The sequence below is a fragment of the Capra hircus genome, chromosome 5 (genome assembly GCF_001704415.2).
Source record: "Capra hircus breed San Clemente chromosome 5, ASM170441v1, whole genome shotgun sequence".
Classification (NCBI taxonomy): Eukaryota; Metazoa; Chordata; class Mammalia; order Artiodactyla; family Bovidae; genus Capra; species Capra hircus.
In genome coordinates, this window is record NC_030812.1 from 100,814,676 (window position 1) to 100,833,875 (window position 19,200).

The following is a 19,200-nucleotide window of genomic DNA, read 5'->3' on the forward strand; positions in this document are numbered from 1 at the left end:
GTGGAAATGAAAATACATGTAAAGTTTTCTCTTTTGCATTTCATAGCATCTAAGACATAATATACTTATTCATTTATATGTATGTCTTCCTAGCAGTATCATATAAACACAAGAATAGAAAATATTTTTTCACTATTTTGTTCACTTACAATTGCCCCAGCACCTGGGCACATCTGCCTCAGGTGCTTATTTTTGGATGAAAAGATAAACACTAGAGGCATTTTGCCAACACTTATCTACTTTTATAAGAAATTATAAACTAAATAAGTCACAACTCACATCTCTGTCTGGTTTTCCCGAATGTCTTTAATATAATCACTATCCCACAGTTCCCACAGCCTGAACAGCTCAGCCAAAGAGCTCAGGGGTAGTTTCACAATAACTGTAATACCAGGTCAATGTGCGGAGAAAGAATGTCACCTGCCATTTCAAGAAACAAGAGATGTTGTGACCATAAAGCCATCAACCCGGGCAGCTGCCCTGATGGTGAAGCCTGAGGGAAATTCAGGATAGAGGAAAAACAGGATAAAAGCCTGGGTATTTAAAATACATGTAGATAATTGGTTTCAATAAGAATGATTGATTTCTTGTGTCTTCCCACATGTAGAAAAGCACTAAAATCACTAACTTGAGACATCTGTTTTTGTGATCAGCAGTCATCTTTTAATAGTCAACTACATGTTTTTCATTTTGTTTTAAGCAAAAACTCCTATAAATCCTGGCTCCTCCGTCACCTTTGGGGAAAGTTCCTTAGAGTTATCCAAGAGGCTACCGTCTTGGCTATAGTCCTCAGTAAAGTCACCAAATACATAATTCTCAATTCTCAGGTTATGTATTTTTTTGAGTCAAGTGTTTTATAATAATGCATTTTGTTCTGACTTTATTCTATTTTGTTTTTCATATTTACTTTTAGAATGATATGTTGTGGAATAATGATTGCAATCAAAAGAGACATATTTTCTGGCCCCATTGATTTGGGATCATAGATAGTAGCTTTTGAGGAAAAGTAGCTTGCCATCTTTCTGTATACTCATTCTCCAAAATGTCCTTTCAACACCATCCTCCTTTCTTCCACTTTTGCTTGATTTGAATAGGGAACAGAAAGCCTTGCTCTTTCACATCAACAAATACCTGTAGCTTAATCAAACTCTCATTGTAGTTATCAAAATTCCCCAAATTTCCATTACCACATATGAAAGGATCATCAAACTCTTTTGTAACCCTAAGACTTTTCAATCTCCAATTTAGAATGTTGATAATTTAACAGTTTCAAATTATACCAAACGATCTTAAAAAGATACAACCCATGTGCTAAGTACACTATGAAATGAATATTACGTGGGATAAAAATTGCAATATTAGAAAATTTGGTTTCATATCAGAAGGCAGCCCCATATTATGATAATTTTATACATTTTTCTTCTTAGTTTCTAGTTTCTTTTCATCCATCCCCAGCCCATGGAATCCATTACCTCATGTTAGAATCCCTATCTCCTTCACTCAGAATACTAGATCACACACACACAAAATTGCCAACTTCAACAAATGTCAAATAGTTTCATCAGTGATATTCTCCCATGTCCTGTGGCTTACCTCCTTCTAAGCTGATACACATTTTAATTTAAAAATCATCAGATTGTGAATATATTCAAGTCTTTGATCTTGAATATCATTTTTTCAGAACAGTTTTTCCCTTCCTTTTGTAGAGTGAAAGATGTCAATCATTAAGACTACACTCCAGTGTTTTGAAGGGAGCATCATGGATGCAAATGCATTGGAACTTACAGTAATTTATAGAGAATTTGGAATAAAGCAGGTTAGTATTACAGCAAGGTAGTAAAGTATCTCCAAATATACTCCTTTGTTAAAAAACAAACAAACTAAAAAACAAAAGGGGACTTTCTGGTGGTTCAGTGGTTAAGCCTCCAAGCTTCCACTGCAGGGAGCATAGATTTGAACCCTGGTCTGGGAACAAAGATCACGCATTGTGCATGGTGAAGCAAAAAAACCAACAAGACAAAGAAAAATACTTCTTTGTTCATATGTTCATAGATGTAAAATATTTCCTAAAGAATCTTTTTGCCTAGGTTCAGTGATAAGAGCGAGGTTTACTTTTCACAAAATTATCTTGATAAAAAACAAACCTACAAGATGTGGGTTTTTTCCCATATCTGTGATTACCTATAGACAGGCCCTGCTATATCTATTTAACATTAGCATATGACTGCTGCTCATCTTCAAAGTCATGATTTAAAACCACAAATTTAAGCAAAAAATCTAAGTATTGGAAGATATACCAATGCCAGAAGGAAAATTAAAGTCACTTCCTCTGACGAAGAGAAGAGGGTGATGACCTTTCAATGGCAGAACCCCTGGGTAGGGTTGAATTTACATAAATCATCTGATTGTCCATTGCGAATGGCAGAATGTTGCACTAATGTTGTATAAAAGAAAAAAACTCTAAGTTCTATGAGGCAAGATCAGCTAAAAGAAGTGCCCATTCGTGAAAAGCTCTCTTGTCTTTCTATGTTCTCACCTACCCACATCTACCCACATAACTGTGGGTTTTCTGTGAATTAGTGAGAAAACCCACTTACTTGGTGTCAAGCATACTTAGACATGTGATATTGGGATAGCCAAAAAGTTCATTTGAGTTAAAATGCAAACGAATTTTTTAGCCAACCCAATATCTACTTTCTTTAATTAACTGGCCTGTTTGACAAATTCTAAGAAGGTTTGCTGTTGTCTTCATAGCCATCCATTTTGAATACCTTTCTCTGTGCTGGGACCAGAGTAGAGGAAATGAAGCACTCTAATTTGGCTCAAAAATGTTAGAATTAAGATAAATAATATTTAATACAAGGTTGTAAAACATAAACACTAATGCAAAAACCAAACCAAACCAAAATCCTGCAGGACACCTTTCAAAACCTCTAAAATCTTCTTTAAATATTTGTCCTCTCCCCTCAAGGATGTGAAATGTGGAAAATGAAGTTATAAATGTGGAAAAGAGCACTGAGTAATAGAAGAGAGGACACAAAGAGCCAAACATCCAGACTATTCTTAGCTTAAAAGAATGCTGTGTTTCAATGCCATTCTCCTAAATCATCCTGCCCTCTCCCTCTCCCACAGAGTCAAAAAGTCTGTTCTGTACATGGGAACTTATGCACACCCGTGGTGGATTCATGTTGATGTATGGCAAAACCAATACAGTATTGTAAGGTGAAAAATACATAAAAATTAAAAAAAAAAGATAGGAAAAAAAAATGTTGTGCACTGAAGTTTAATTTCAAGTTATGCAGCATGACTATGACCACATGGAATCCACAATGGTCACATTAAAAAGAGTTGATGAGGAAAAAGTATTCTTTTGAACCAGAATCTTGCAAAATTATGTGAGCTTCAAAAGTATAAACTGGCCGGAAATATAAACCACAGGAAAGTCTTCATTTGTCCATATGTAGTGTGAAGCATATTGATGGATCTTTTTGTTTAACCATCTTCACAATTATGTAATTGAAAAGAGCCTTATTATTCAATTACCTTTATATACATATAAAATAAAATCCTCAAGAGAACTTACATTTGGAGACTTTTTTAGTTGTGATATTGAATTCATAGATCATCTAATCTCCTCTGCAACCCTTTCTACAGCTTCTTAGAAATTAGAAATTTACTGCCACTAGTAGAGGTAGGAAGATAAATACAGATGATACACACACACACACAGCAGAGAACCATGACAAACATGACAAATCATAGCACATAAAGCAAGAAAAGAGAAACTCCAGGAGCTTATTCCAAAAGAGTCAAAGCAATGAGCTACCTGGCAAAGAATTTAAAATAACCGATGAGGATATAGGGATATATTACAGAAGAGAATATTATGAATAATTGAATACCAACAAGTTGGATAATCTAGAAGAAATGCCTATTGCTCTAGAATGTACTAAGACTGAAACAGGAAGAAACAGAAAATGTGAACAAGTCAACAATGGGTAAGATTTAAGCACTATTTAAGAAGTAAATAGTATTTTTAAATCTCATAGCAAAGAAAAGATCAATTGGTTAGAAACGTCTACCTAACATTTAAATAAAAAATAACACTAACTCTCCTGAAATCTGAAGAAGATGGAATACGTCCAGCTCTAGGAGAACAGCATTGCCCTGATACCAAAGCCATAAATAAAGACACTAAAGGAAGACTATACTAATATTCCTGATGAACACTGATAAAAATTGCAGCAACCTACAAATGCACTGAATTCAACAGCACAATAAAAAGATTATATGTCATGACTAAGTGGATTTATGTCTGGGATAGTTGAATGGTTTAACATAGGAAAATCAGCCAATGTAATACACCATATTAATAAAATGAGGGACAAAAGCCACATGATTTGCAGGGGTCCAGCCCCGGTGGATCCAGGGAATTCGAAGATGGACAAAGTCGGTGAGGAGAGATTTATTTAATTAGAAATATAAGATTAGGTTAGGAAAGAATAGTGTAGTAGGAAAATTAGTGGAGAAAAGAGGCTGAAGAACTTGGTTTACGTGGAGAACTAATAAAACCTCGAGACAAGAGGTTTGCACCATCTATGTTAGGCCACCGCCACCCATTTGAATAGTGGAGGGTGCCCTGCCTTGGGCTTCCTTTCACGTGGGTCTTAGAAGACAGGGAAAGTAAGTAGACATGGCGAGCCTCCACACACCAGATGGGAATTCAGCCAGAAAATAAAGAAGACATGGGGTGACCAAGCTGCTTTGGTGAGTGAGGCCCCAGTAATTTTCCTTTTTAAAAGGACTTTTATACTTTTCTCACAAATGATGTTGTTGACATTATCTTCTGGTCTTGGAGGCCTGTGAAACATTTGAAGACCCTCTTTTGATAAAGGCTGCTCAACCAGAAAACTTATTTTCCCTTGAAGTGTTTTTTCTTTATATTTCTAATCTATGTCAGCCTCAGAAAGTATCAAACAAAATTACATTTTCACAAAGCAAAGGTGCAGTAAGTTACAACAAAGAAAGAACCAATTAGCTCAAAAGTCTGATGTGGTCAGTTTCAAGGATACACTTGCTTTTTCTTACATTCTAACTATGTTAATGTTAACGGATGTGCTCTCTGGTGCACAGTGGATAAGAGATATGGGAACTTAGCAACAAGCATTGGCTCAACAGTGAAATCTTACACCAGCACTACTCTAATAACTTTTAGCTCTTTGAAAGACTTTATGTTTGAGGCCTCCGGTGCCTCTCACAGTTGGGGGGCTGTAAACAATCACATGCATAGTTGTAAAAGTCCAGGTAAGGCAAGTTAGCCATCAGAGGGGTTTGAGCTGAAACACTCCTTTCAAATGCAGAAGACTGAAGCTCTAAGTTAATTTTCCAGAGAGTGTCAGAAGAGTGGAAAAGCACAGTACAATGAAATCAGGCCAACTCTGGTTTTTTGGGGGTAGATGTTCAGGAAAACTCAGGGGGAACCCCTGAAGCTACATCACGCCTTTGCGTTTTGTCGTGCTTCCTTCTTCATGACCTTTGCCATGGGAGGGATTCCTCACGCTGGCTCCCAGCAATGATTTTTTTAACTGATGGAGAAAGAACCATTTGAAAAATTCCATACGTGTTCATAACAGAAACACTCAACAAACTAGGAAAAGAAGGAAATTACCTCTACAGAATAAAGATCACTTATGAAAAGGCCACAGCTGACAGCACAAGAATATACAGAAGAACTGTGCAAAAAAGGATCTCCTAACCCAGATAACCATGATGGTGTGATCTCTCACCTACAGCCAGACATCCTGGAGTGTGAAGTAAAGAGGGCCTTAGGAAGTATTACTTTGAACAAAGCTAGTAGAGGTGATGGGATTCCAGCTGAGCTATTTCAAAGCCTAAAAGATGATGCTGTGAAAGTGCTACACTCAATAGGCCAGCAAATTTGGAAAACTCAGCCATGGCCACAGGACTGGAAAATATCTGTTTTCATTCCAATCCCAAAGAAAGGAAATGCCAAAGAATGTCCAAACCACACAATTGCACTCATTTTACATGCTAGCAAGGTTACTCTCAAAATCCTCCAAGTTAGGCTTTGACAATACGCGAACTGAGAATTTTCAGGTATACAAGCTGGATTTAGAAAAGGCAGAGGAACCAGAGATCAAATTGCCAACATCCATCAGATCATAGAAAAGGCAAGAGAATTCCAGGAAAACATCTACTTCTGCTTCATTGACTAAGCTAATACCTTTGACTGTGTGGATCACAAGAAACTGTGGAAAATTCTTCAAGAGATGGGAATACCAGACCACTTTACCTGCCTCCTATGAAATCTGTATGCAGGTCAAGAAGCAGCAGTTAAAACCGGACATGGAACAATGGACTAGTTGTAAATTGGGAAAGAAGTATGTCAAAGCTATATATTGTCACTCTGCTTATTTAACATATATGCAAAGTGTATCATGTGAAATGCCAAGTTGGATGAATCTTAAGCTGGAATCAAGATTGCTAGGAGAAATGTCAATAACCTCAGATATGCAGATGATATCACCCCAATGACAGAAAGTGAAGATGAACTAAAGAGCCTCTTGATGAAGGTGAAAGAGGAGAGTGAAAAAGCTGGCTTAAAACTTGGCATTCAAAGGACTCAGTTTGTGGCATCTGGTCCCATCACTAAATGACAAATGGATGGGGAAACAATGGAAACAGTGACGGATTTTATTTTCTTGGGCTCCCAAATCACTGCAGATAGTGACTGCAGCCATGAAATTAAAAGACGCTTGCTCTTCAGAGAAAAGCTATGACCAGCCTAGACAGTGTATTAAGAAACAGAGACATCACCTTGGCAACAGATGTCCATGTAGTCAAAGCTATGGTTTGTCCTGTAGTGCTGTACAGATGTGAGAGTTGGACCATAAAGAAGGCTGAGCACTGAATTGATTCTTTTGAACTGTGGTGCTGGAGAAGATTTTTGAAAGTCCCTTGATTTGCAAGGAGGTCTGGCCAGTCAAACCTAAAAGAATATTCATTGCAAGGACTGATGCTGAAGCTCCAATACTTCCTTTCACCTGATGCAAGGAGCTGACTCATTGGAAAAGACCCTGAGGCTGGGAAAGGTTGAACAGAGGAGAAGGGGCCAACAGAGGATGAGATGGTTTGGTGGCATCATCAACTCAATGATGCCACCAAACCATTGAGCAAGCTCCGGTAGTTCGTGAAGGACAGGGAAGTTCTGTGTGCTGTAGTCCATTGGTTGGCAAAACGTCAGACACGACTAAGCGACTGAGCAACCAACACCAGCACAATCAATGGTATAAAACTGAGAGCTTTTCCTCTGGGGTCTAGAACAAGACAAGGATGCTTGCTGTCACCGCTTCTATTCAACCTAGTATTGGAAATACTAGACAAGAAAAGCAAATCAAGGTATTTAAGTTAAAAAAAGAATAAAGAAGTTATTCTATCTCTGTTTGGAGAGAACATAATTTCATATGGAGAAACATCAGGATTCCACACACAAAAACAATTATTAAACTAATAAATGTATTTGGCTAGGTTTCAGAATAAAAAGTCAATACACAGAAAGCAGTTGCATTTGTATACACTAATTAATGATCTGGAAAGGAAGTTAAATTTGTTCATTAGCAATAGCATCAAGAAGAATAAAATACTTAGGAAAAATTTAAGGACGTTACTGACTTGCATACTGAAAACTACAAAATATTGCTGAAAACCATTAAGGAAGAAATAAATAAATGAAGAGGCATGGATTGAAAGACTTAAGATTAATAGTCTTAGTTTGTGCATAATGGATCTGCCATATGACCCAGAAATCCTACACCTCACTATGTATTCATAAAAATGAAAACACTACTATGAAAAGATACATACCCCAAATTTTTTATAGCAGCATTAATGACAATCACCAGGATGTGGAAGCAACCTGTGTCCATCAACAGATGAATGGATTAAGAAGATGCGGTGTATATATACAATGGAATACTTGTTGTTGTTCAGTCACCCAGGCGTGTCCAACTCTTTGCGACCCCATGGACTGCAGCACACCTGTCGTCTCTGTCCCTCACCATCTCCCGAGGTTTGCCCAAGTTCATGTTCATTGCATCCATGATGCTGTTCAGATATCTCATCCTCTGATGCCCTCTTCTCCTTCTGCCCTCAATCTTTCCCAGCATCAGGGACTTTTCCAATGAGTCATCTGTTTGCATCAGATGGCCAAAATACTGGAACTTCAGCTTCAGCATCAGTCCTTCCAGTGAATATTCAGGGTTGATGTCCCTTAAGATTGATTGGTTTGATCTCCTTGCTGTCCAGGGGACTTTCAGGAGTCTTCTTCAGCACCACAGTTTGAAGGCATCGATTCTTTGGGGTTCTGCTTTCTTTACAGTCTAGCTTTCACAACTGTATGTGACCACTGGGAAGATCATAGCCTCGACTATCGAGAATTTGTTATCAGAGTAATGTCTCTGCTTTTCAACACACTGTTTAAGTTTGTCATTGCTTTCCTGCCAAGAAGCAATTGTCTTCTGACTTCATGGTGGCAGTCACCATCTGCAGTGATTTGGGAGCCCAAGAAGAGGAAATCTGTCAGTCCTTCCACCGTTTCCCCTCCCAGGGAAGCCCACAATGTCTTTTTACTCAGACATAAAAAGACAAGCTCTTGCCATTTGCAACAACATGGATGGCCTTGGAAGGTATTGTGCTAAGTGAAATAAGTCAGAGAAAGAAAGATAAATACTGTATGAGATCACTTACAAGTGTAATCTAAAAGGTAGAGTAACCTAGTGGAAATAACAAAGAAGAAACGGACTCATAGAGGACAAACTAGTGGTTCCCAATAAGAAGAGGGAAGGAAAGAGTGGCAAGATAAGGGTAGTTGGTCAAGAGGTACACATTGCTATGAATAAAATAAAAATAAGCAACAAAGATATGTTTTATAATGCAAAGAATATAGCCAAAATTTTAAAGGTAGAAATACAGAATAACCTTTAAAAATGTGAATCATTATGTTGTACACGTGAAACATATTTTATATCAGCTAAACCTCAATTAAAAAAAGATGTACATACTATCCAAACTGATCTATAAATTCAGTACAATCCCTATCTATATCCCAGTGGCATTTTTAAGAAATATAAAAGAATCATTCTTAAAAAACAGTAAAAATGACACAGAATCTTTAGGGAACCTCAAATAAACAAAGCAATTCTGTAAATGAAGAAGAAAGTTGGAGGACTGAACTTCCTGATTTGAAAACATCTTAGAAATTAACAGTAAACAAAACAGCATAGTACTAGCCTAGAAACAGACAAGTAGATCAATGAAGTAGAATAAAGAATCCAGAAATACACCTGCGTGTAATGGCCATGAGATCTTTAACAGCAGTGCCAGGGAAATTCAACGCGCCAAAAACCATCTTTTCCAAAAAAGATATTGGGAAAACTACATGTCTTCATGCCAAATGATAAAGGTAACCTTCATCTTACACTATACACAAAAAGTAACCCAAAATGGATCAAAGGTCTATAAGGACATAATACCTATAAAACTCCTTCAAGAAAAGATATAGGAAAATCTTCATGACTTGACAATAATTTCTTTTCTATGATATCAGAAGCACAGACAACAAAAGCAAAAATAGACAAATGGGGCAGCATTAAACTTAAAAACTTTTGTGCATTAAAGAACACAATCAACAGAGTGAAAAGACAGCCTACTCAACAGGAGAAAGTATTTGGAAAATACATGATAAGGGGTTGATATGTAACCCCATACGTTATGAACTTCTATGACTCATCAACAGAAAAAGTCAAAGAGCCTGACTAAAAAATGAGCAAAGGATTTGAATGAATATTTCTCCGAAGATGATATCCAAATGACCAACAAGCATATGAAAAGATGACCATCATCACTAACCATCTGAAAAATGCAAGTCAAAACCACAATGTGGTATCACTTAATATGTTAGGATAATTAATATAAAAAAATTAAAGACGATAACAAGTGTTGGCAAGATGTAGAGAAACTGGAACCCTTGGGCCTGTTGGCTCAATTGCAAAATGATGCATTCACTATGGTAAAGAACATACTTTCTCAAAATTTAAAAATAGAACTGTTATATTTTCCAATAATCCAATGTTTAGGAATATATTCAAAAGAATTGAAAGCAGAGTATCAAAGAAATATTTGCATACCCATGTTTATAACAACACTTTGTACAATAGCCAAGAGCTGAAGCAATCTAAATGTCTGTCAAAGATAAATGGTTATAAAAAATGTGGTATATACATACAACAGAATATTATTCATTCTTAAAGGGGAAGGAGATTCTGTCACACTCAGCAATAGGAATGAATCTAGAGGATATTATGTTATGAGAAATAGGCCAGTTATCAAAAGACAGTATATTATTCCACTTATAAGAGGTATCCAAAGCATAAAATTCACAGAAGCAGAAAATAGACTACTGGCTGGGAAGTGGGGAGGGAGTTGCTTAATAGCTATGGAGTTTCAGATTTGCCAGATGAAAAAATTCTGGACCTCAGTCTCACAATATGAATATAGCTAACATTACTTAAACATATGCTTATAAAGTATTAGGAAGGTAAATTTTATATGATGTGTTTTTACAACAGAAAAAAATACAAGCAAAGTTGCATAGCTGATGGAAAGCTAGTGTTCAGTAATGATAAATAAAAGAAGGAAGGATATGTTATTTGAAAACAGTAAAAATATAAGAGGATTGTTTTCAATGGAATCTCTTTCCTCTCCCTCACTAGAGAATAGGAAATGGTCAATTGTTGGAGGAATACAGTGGGACAATGGATATGGAAGATGTAGTAAACATCTCTAAGATTAGAGAGTATAGCAGAGTCACCTCATTCTGTTCTAGATTGGCACATGAAATGGTGCACATTTCACTTGCTTATCCAGGTATGGAATCATAAAAAAAAATGATTCCTGGTAAATTTAAGCAATTCATTTCAGTTCAGTTCAGTCGCTCAGTCGTGTCCGACTTTTTGTGGCCCCATGAATTGCAGCACGCCAGGCCTCCCTGTCCATCACCAACTCCCGGAGTTCACTCAGACTCACATCCATCGAGTCGGTGATGCCATCTGACCATCTCATTCTCTGTCATCCCCTTCTTCTTCTGCCCTCAATCTTTCCCAGCATCAGGGTCTTTGCAAATGAGTCAGCTTTTCGCATCAGGTGGTCAAAGTATTGGAGTTTCAGCTTCAACATCAGTCCCAACAATGAGCAACCAGGACTGATCTCCTTTAGGATGGACTGGTTGGATCTCCTTGTAGTCCAAGGGACTCTCAAGAGTCATCTCCAACACCACAGTTCAAAAGCATCAATTCTTCGGTGCTCAGCTTTCTTTATAGTCCAACTCTCACATCCATACATGACCACTGGAAAACCCATACCCTTGACTAGATGGACCTTTGTTGACAAAGTAATCTCTGCTTTGTATTATGCTGTCTAGGTTAGTCATAACGTTCCTTCCAAGGAGTAAGTGTCTTTTAATTTCATGGCTGCAATGACCATCTGCAGTGATTTTGGAGTCCCCCAAAATAAAGTCAGCTACTGTTTCCACTGTTTCCCCATCTATTTGCCATGAAGTGATGGGACCGGATGCCATGATCTTCGTTTACTGAATGTTGAGCTTTAAGTCAACTTTTTCACTCTCCTCTTTCACTTTCATCAAGAGGCTCTTTAGTTCATCTTCACTTTCTGTCATAAAGGTGCTGTCATCTGCATATCTGAGGTTATTGATATTTCTCCTGGCAGTCTTGATTCCAGCTTGTGCTTCCTCCAGCCCAGTGTTTCTTGTGATGTACTCTGCATATAAGTTAAATAAGCAAGGTGACAATATACAGCCTTGACATACTTGCTTTCCTATTTGGAACCAGTCTGTTGTTCCATGTCCAGTTCTCACTGTTGCTTCCTGACCTGCATACAGGTTTGTCAAGAGGCAGGTCAGGTGGTCTTGTATTCCCATCTCTTTCATTCATGAGCATATAGCTGTATTGATTAAGTATCAACTTCTAGTTTAAGTCTCAGGACTTCATTGTAAAATCAATTTTATCCCTTCTTCCTCTGAAAACCTATGGTATTATCAAACTATGTCTGTTTTTCTACTGAAAGGAAATTTTCTCTGGAATCATGACTGTTTTCTAATGCCAGAGAATAAGCTGAACAAGAGGACAAGCTTGAATTCGCATTGGGTCTATTCTGTACGCTCTAACCTTATGTCCAGTTGTGTGTGCCTCTTAATGTGAGCCCTATACCTTTGTAAAATAATGTTACCTGAAGAAGAGCCCTTCTCGAGGACTGCCTCCCAGTTTTGGTCTTTAAAGCCACAGCAGTTTTCATAGGTATAAAGATTATAAGCTACAAAACAGAAAGTAACACTAGTCTTGTTTGAGGTTTAGAGGAACATTATGATCAGACCCATGTGGACAGCGAGTGCAACAACGAAGAATTGTCACACGGTCTCTGGGTACTGACCAGCACCAAGAAGTCTGTAGTAAACAGCCACACCACTCCATTTTTTGCATAAAAGAAGTCTCATATCCAACTAGGGCAAGATCCTTCTCTCGGACATTAGTCCTCCATCTTCTCAAACAGCTCATTTTCCAAAGTCACTATTCCTTGCTCCAACACTTCATCTCTTGATTTACTGGCCTGTTGTATAGGGAAGAGTACAAGCTTAGACTCAGTAGCATGATTTTACATGGATATATACTAAAGGAATAAATGAATATTGGATGAAGTCTTGTCTTCATATTCTAGGCTCTCCAGGGGGCACTAATGGTAAGAACCAGCCTGTCAGTGCAGGTTAGACATAAGAGATGTGGGTTCGAACCATGGGTCAGCAAGAACCCCAGAAGGAAGTCATAGCAAGCCACTCCAGTATTCTTGTCTGGAGAATTCCATTGACAGAGGAGCCTGGCAAGCTATAGTCCATAGGATTACAAAGAGTGGGACACAACTGAAGCAACTCATCACATACGCATGCTTCTAATTTGCACTCGGGAGGAGATCACATTACAAAAATTAAAGTCTTCTAAACACCAACTGAACGTCCTGATTGACACAAGACCAATACAAACTCTTCTATGTTGTCAACGCACTCTAGCTTGTTTCAGAATGCATTATATCAATATTCAAAACATTTTCAACATGACAATGAGAAAAAAAATAGTGGAGATTTGTGTGTGTAAGGTTCAAAAATTTCCACTGCAAGAGAATTAGGCTAGTTACCTTTATGCACAGGAAATACTTGATATAAATATCTTCCTAGATCTTTAAAATATTTATCAGTTCAATTCAGTTCAGTTGCTCAGTCATGTCCGACTCTTTGCGACCCCATGACGCAGCACGCCAGGCCTCCCTGTCCATCACAAACTTCCGGAATTCACTCAGAATTATGTCCATCGAGTCAGTGATGCCATCCAGCCATCTCATCTTCTGTTGTCCCATTCTCCTCCTGCTCCAAATCCCTCCCAGCATCAGAGTCTTTTCTGATGAATCAACTCTTCGCAAGAGGTGGCCAAAGTACTGGAGTTTCAGCATTAGCATCATTCCTTCCAAAGAAATCCCAGGGCTGATTCACAGTCAAAGGCTTTGGCATAGTCAATGAAGCAGAAATCGATGTTTTTTCTGGAACTCTCTTGCTTATTCCATGATCCAGCAGATGTTGGCAATTTGATCTCTGGTTCCTCTGACTTTTCTAAAACCAGCTTGAACATCAGGAATTTCACGGTTCACGCATTGCTGAAGCCTGGCTTGGAGAATTTTGAGCATTACTTTCCTAGCATGTGAGATGAGTGCAATTGTGCGGTATTTTGAGCATTCTTTGGCATTGTCTTTCTTTGGGATTGGAATGAAAACTGACCTTTTCCAGTCCTGTGGCCACTGCTGAGTTTTCCAAAGGTGCTGACATATCGAGTTCAGCACTTTCACAGCATCAACTTTCAGGATTTGAAATAGCTCCACTGGAATTCCATCACCTCCACTAGCTTTGTTCATAGTGATGCTTTCTAAGGCCCACTTGACTTCACATTCCAGGATGTCTGGCTCTAGATTAGTGATCACACCATCGTGATTATCTGGGTCATGAGATCTTTTTCGTACAGTTCTTCTGTGTATTCTTGCCACCTCTTCTTAATATCTTCTGCTTCTGTTAGGTCCATACCATTTCTGCCCTTTATCGAGCCCATCTTTGCATGAAATGTTCCCTTGGTAGCTCTAATTTTCTTGAGGAGATCTCTAGTCTTTTCCATAGTTATGGTCAATAAGTGTGTCAGGAAACAGAGTCCTAATTTAACAGTTGTCTAAAGTTCAATCACTAAAATGTGTATTAATATTCCTAAATATAACTTTTATAATCTAACATTGCATTTATTTTGATGATAACACTCTAATGGCAGAAAGTTAAGAGGAACGAGCCTCTTAATGAGGGTGAAAAAGGAGAGTGGAAAAAGTGGGCTTAAAACGCAACATTCAGAAAACGAATATCATGGCATCCAGTGGCATCCCTTCATGGCAAGGAGAAGAGGAAAAAGTGGAAACAGTGACAGATATTCTTTTCTTCGACTCCAAAATCACTGAAGACAGTGACTTCAGCCATGAAATTAAAAGACACCTACTTCTTGGAAGGAAAGCTATAACAAACTGAGACAGCATGTTAAAAATCTGAGACATCACTTTGCCAGCAAAGGTCCAGGTCATCAAAGCTATGGTTTTTCAGGTAGTCATGGAAGATGTGAAAGATGGATCATAGAGAAGGTTGAGCACAGAGCACTGATGCTTTTGAGCTGTGGTGCTGGAGAAGAATCTTGAGAGTCCCTTGGACTGCAGAGAGATCAAACCAGGCAATCGTAAAGGAGGGCAACCCTGAATATTCACTGGAAGGACTGATGCTGAAGCTGAAGCCTCAATACTTTGGCCACCATATGCAAAGAGCTGTGTCTTTGGAAAAGACCTTGATGCTGGGAAAGATTGAGAGTGGGAAGAGAAGTGGGCAACAGAGGGTGTGATGGTTAGATAGCATTGCTCAGTCTGAGTAAACTCTGGGAGATGTTGAAAGACAAGGAATCTGGGCATGGTTGCCATGAGTCAGACACACAACAACAAGGGAAAATATAAAGAGTTTCCATTTGTTTCTGAAAATTTTGACCTTGAATGCTAGACTCAACCAAGTTATCAAGCTGTCAATAGACTTAATAAAGTACGCTATATAACATCTTTCCTGGAAAAAAAATCATCATTTGATACACTTCCTTCTTCTTGGTAACACTTCTTCACTGGCCCAGCAGGACACTGGCCTCTATGGTTTTCCTTCTCCTCAGTGGTGTCTTATCCACAGTATATTTTGTTGATCCCTTCAATTCTCCTCAATTTTGCAGTATTGGGGGTACCACCTGGGCTAAGTCCAATGCCCCTTGTCCATCAACATTCTCTCTCTTTATGATCTCATTTAGTTCCTTAGTTTTATATGCTATTGAAGTGAAGTGAAGTGAAAGTCACTCAGTCGTTTCTGACTCTTTGCAACCCCAGGGACTGTAGCCAGGCAGGCTCCTCTGTCCATGGAATTCTCCAGGCTAGAATACTGGAGTGGGTAGTCGTTCCCTTCTTCAGGGAATCTTCTCAAGCCAGGATTGAACCCAGGTCTCCTGCATTGCAGGCAGATTCTTGACCATCTGAGCCACCAGGGAAGCCCAGAATACTGAAGTGGGTAGTTTATCCCTTCTCCAGTGGATTTTCCTGACCCACGAATTGAATTGGGATTTCCTGTATTGCAGGAGGATTCTTTACCAATTGAGCTATGTTAACCCCCATAAACTCACCTGTAGCCCAGAGCTTTCTCCTTAACTGCAAACTCATGCATTGAGTTCCATCCTAGGAATCTGGAGTTGGGTATCTAATGGATATCTTGATTTCATTCATCCAAAATGGAGGTGCTAATGTATCTCCAAAACTGCTTTATCCAAAGCCTTTCCACATTTCACTTGATACGTCTCTCTTTGTCCTGCTCCATAACATCTGGAGTCACTCTCAGCTGTCCATTATCTCTCATATCCCACACCAGTCTGTCCGCAAATGCTGTTAATTTTGTCTTCAAAATACATCCTTAACCAAAGTACCTCTGATGATACTCAAGGCTATCACACTGCTTGGAACCTCAATCATCTCCTTATTTGATTATTATTGCACCCTAAACTTCATCTTGATTTTTTTTTTTTTTTTGGTTTGGTCCAGGCCACGTAGCATGTGGGATCTTAGTTCCCCAGCAGAGTTGGAACCCCTGTCTTTGCGGTGGGATGACAGAGTATTGACACTGGACCCCCAGGGAAGTTCCTAGAGAAGGGAAACCCTACAAGTAAACTTTCCCCCCTTAAACCCAGCTTTGCCCTCCACAGTCTTTTTTCAACACAGAAACCAAACATCTTCTAAAACTAAAATACAAGCCTGATCAAGTTCTTACTGTGTTCTTCAGCCCCACACGGGTTTCTATTCTCTTCAGAGGAAAAGCCTAAGTCCTTACAATGACTGACAGGAATTATAAGGTCTCACTTTCTCACCTTGCTGTGTCTTTTACTCAGCTCCAGTGGTTTTTCACCTTCCCCCTGTTTCTGGAACATACCAGCCATATTTTCATTATCACTGGCTCATCCTTCTCCCTAAAACTCTCTTTCATAGGGGGATATTGTCTAACTCTCTTATCTTTTTGATATTCTGTTGGCTAAATCTCTCACCAACTCGTAGTCCTTGCTTACTATGTCTGATCTTCACCATTTCAATTAGTACAGCAGTCCACATCTCCATCCTTTACATCTTTCACCTTTTCTTACTTTTTTTTCTCTCCTTCATACTTATGTGGAGAAGGAAATGGCAACCCACTCCAGTACTTCTGCCTAGAAAATTCCTCGGATGGAAGATCCTTGTATGCTACAGTCCCTGGTGTCACAAAGAGTCAGACACAACTGAGCGACTTCACTTTCACTTTCATACTTATTACTTTTTACTCCTTTACTTATTGTTATTGCTTATTGTTACTCTGTTTGAGAATGTAAACTCGATGAAACTTGGGATTTTCATGTATTCTCTTCACTGATGTAGCCCAAGAGACAAAAATATTGGTGTAAATTGTATGTCAATAGTTATTCAATGAATAATTGCTTCTGAACTTCAAAGCAACACAAGTAAAGAGTAAGAATATCTACAGAAATGTGTTCTAAAATATATGTGGAACATATGGGGACAAATTTATGGTGGAAAGCTTTGCTCTAGCACACGTTATACTTGTGAGGTTCACTTGAATAAGATTTACTAGGATCAGTTCAGTTCAGTTCAGTCACTCAGTCGTGTCCGACTTTTTGCCACCCAATGAATCACAGCACGCCAAGCCTCCCTGTTCATCATCATTTCTGGAGTTCACTCAAACTCATATTCATCAAGTCGGTGATGCCATCCAGCCATCTCATGCTCTGTCGTCCCCTTCTCCTCCTGCCCCTAATCCTTCCAGCATCAGAGTCTTTTCCAATGAGTCAACTCTTTGCATGGGTGGCCAAAGTCCTGGAGTTTCAGCTTTAGCATCATTCCTTCTAAAGAACACCCAGGGCTGATCTCCTTCAGAATGTACTGGTTGGATCTCTTTGCAGTCCAAGGGACTCTCAAGGTTCTTCTCCAACACCACAGTTCAAAAGCATCAATTCTTCGGTGCTCAGCTTTCTTCAGAGTCCAACTCTCTCATCTATACATGACCACTGGAAAAACCATAGCCTTGACTCGACGGACCTAGGATATAAGAGACTAAACAAATATTTGGGCAAATTTATGAGCTTTGTGAATTGTGCACCTCATAGAGCACATAATTTCCTTCAGAAAATAGAGTTAACTATTTTGTAAGTATTTTAGAAATTACTAAAACTGTTTAAATAAAAACCTCAGTAGTTGGAAGAAAGAAAAATCACTCCTCTAAATATTTCTTGAACTGAGAAGAATTTCAAATGGTAAGTACGGAGTACGTCAAGGCTGTATATTGTCACCCTGCTTATTTAACTTATATGCAGAGTACATCATGAGAAATGCTGGACTGGAAGAGACACAAGCTGGAATCAAGATTGCCGGGAGAAATATCAATAACCTCAGATATGCAGATGACACCACCCTTATTGCAGAAAGTGAAGAGGAACTAAAAAGCCTCTTGATGAAAGTGAAAGAGGAGAGTGAAAATGTTGGCTTAAAGCTCAACATTCAGAAAATGAAGATCATGGCATCCGGTCTCATCACTACATGGGAAATAGATGGGGAAACAATGGAAACAGTGTCAGGCTTTATTTTTTTTTGTGCTCCAAAATCACTGCAGATGGTGACTGCAGCCATGAAATTAAAAGACGCTTACTGCTTGGAAGAAAATTTATGATCAACCTAGATACAATATTCATAACAGAGACATTACTTTGCTGACTAAGGTCCGTCTAGGCTATGGTTTTTCCAGTAGTCATGTATGGATGTGAGAGTTGGACTGTGAAGAAGGTTGAGCGCCGAAGAATTGATGCATTGAAATGTGGTGTTGGAGAAGACTCTTGAGAGTCCGTTGGACTGCAAGGAGATCCAACCAGTCCATTCTGAAAGAGATGAGCCCTGGGATTTCTTTGGAAGGAATGATGCTAAAGCTGAAACTCCAATACTTTGGTCACCTCATGAGAAGAGTTGACTCATCGGAAAAGACTCTGATGCTTGGCGGGATTGGAGGCAGGAAGAGAAGGGAACAACAGAGGATGATATGGCTGGATGGCATCACTCACTCGAAGCACATGAGTCAGGGAACTCCAGGAGTTGGTGATCGACAGGGAGGCCTGGCGTTTTGCTGTTCATGTGGTTGCAAGGAGTCGGACACAACTGAGCGACTGAACTGAACCGAACAGAGTACTTATATATAAAATGATAGTGTCCGCATAATCTAAACGTGTGCCTTGTGACCTACGTCTTACCCAGAACAAACTGTCTCAAATGCTTTTATTATTGCTGAGCAAGTTAATTTTCCAAGAGATCTACACACTTATTCAGGATCACACAGTTCAGTTGGCTGGATTAGGACTTGAACCTACTTATTTTCTTTTTGTTGAGCAAAGTCAGTAAAGAGAGAAGGTTTGTTGAAAGGGAAGTTTGCTTTAT

At 38.8% G+C, this 19,200-nt stretch overlaps 1 pseudogene; it reads right to left on the reverse strand.

The window, feature by feature from the left end:
- Positions 1-16,209, reverse strand: part of LOC108636117 — a 79,048-nt pseudogene extending 62,839 nt beyond the window's left edge.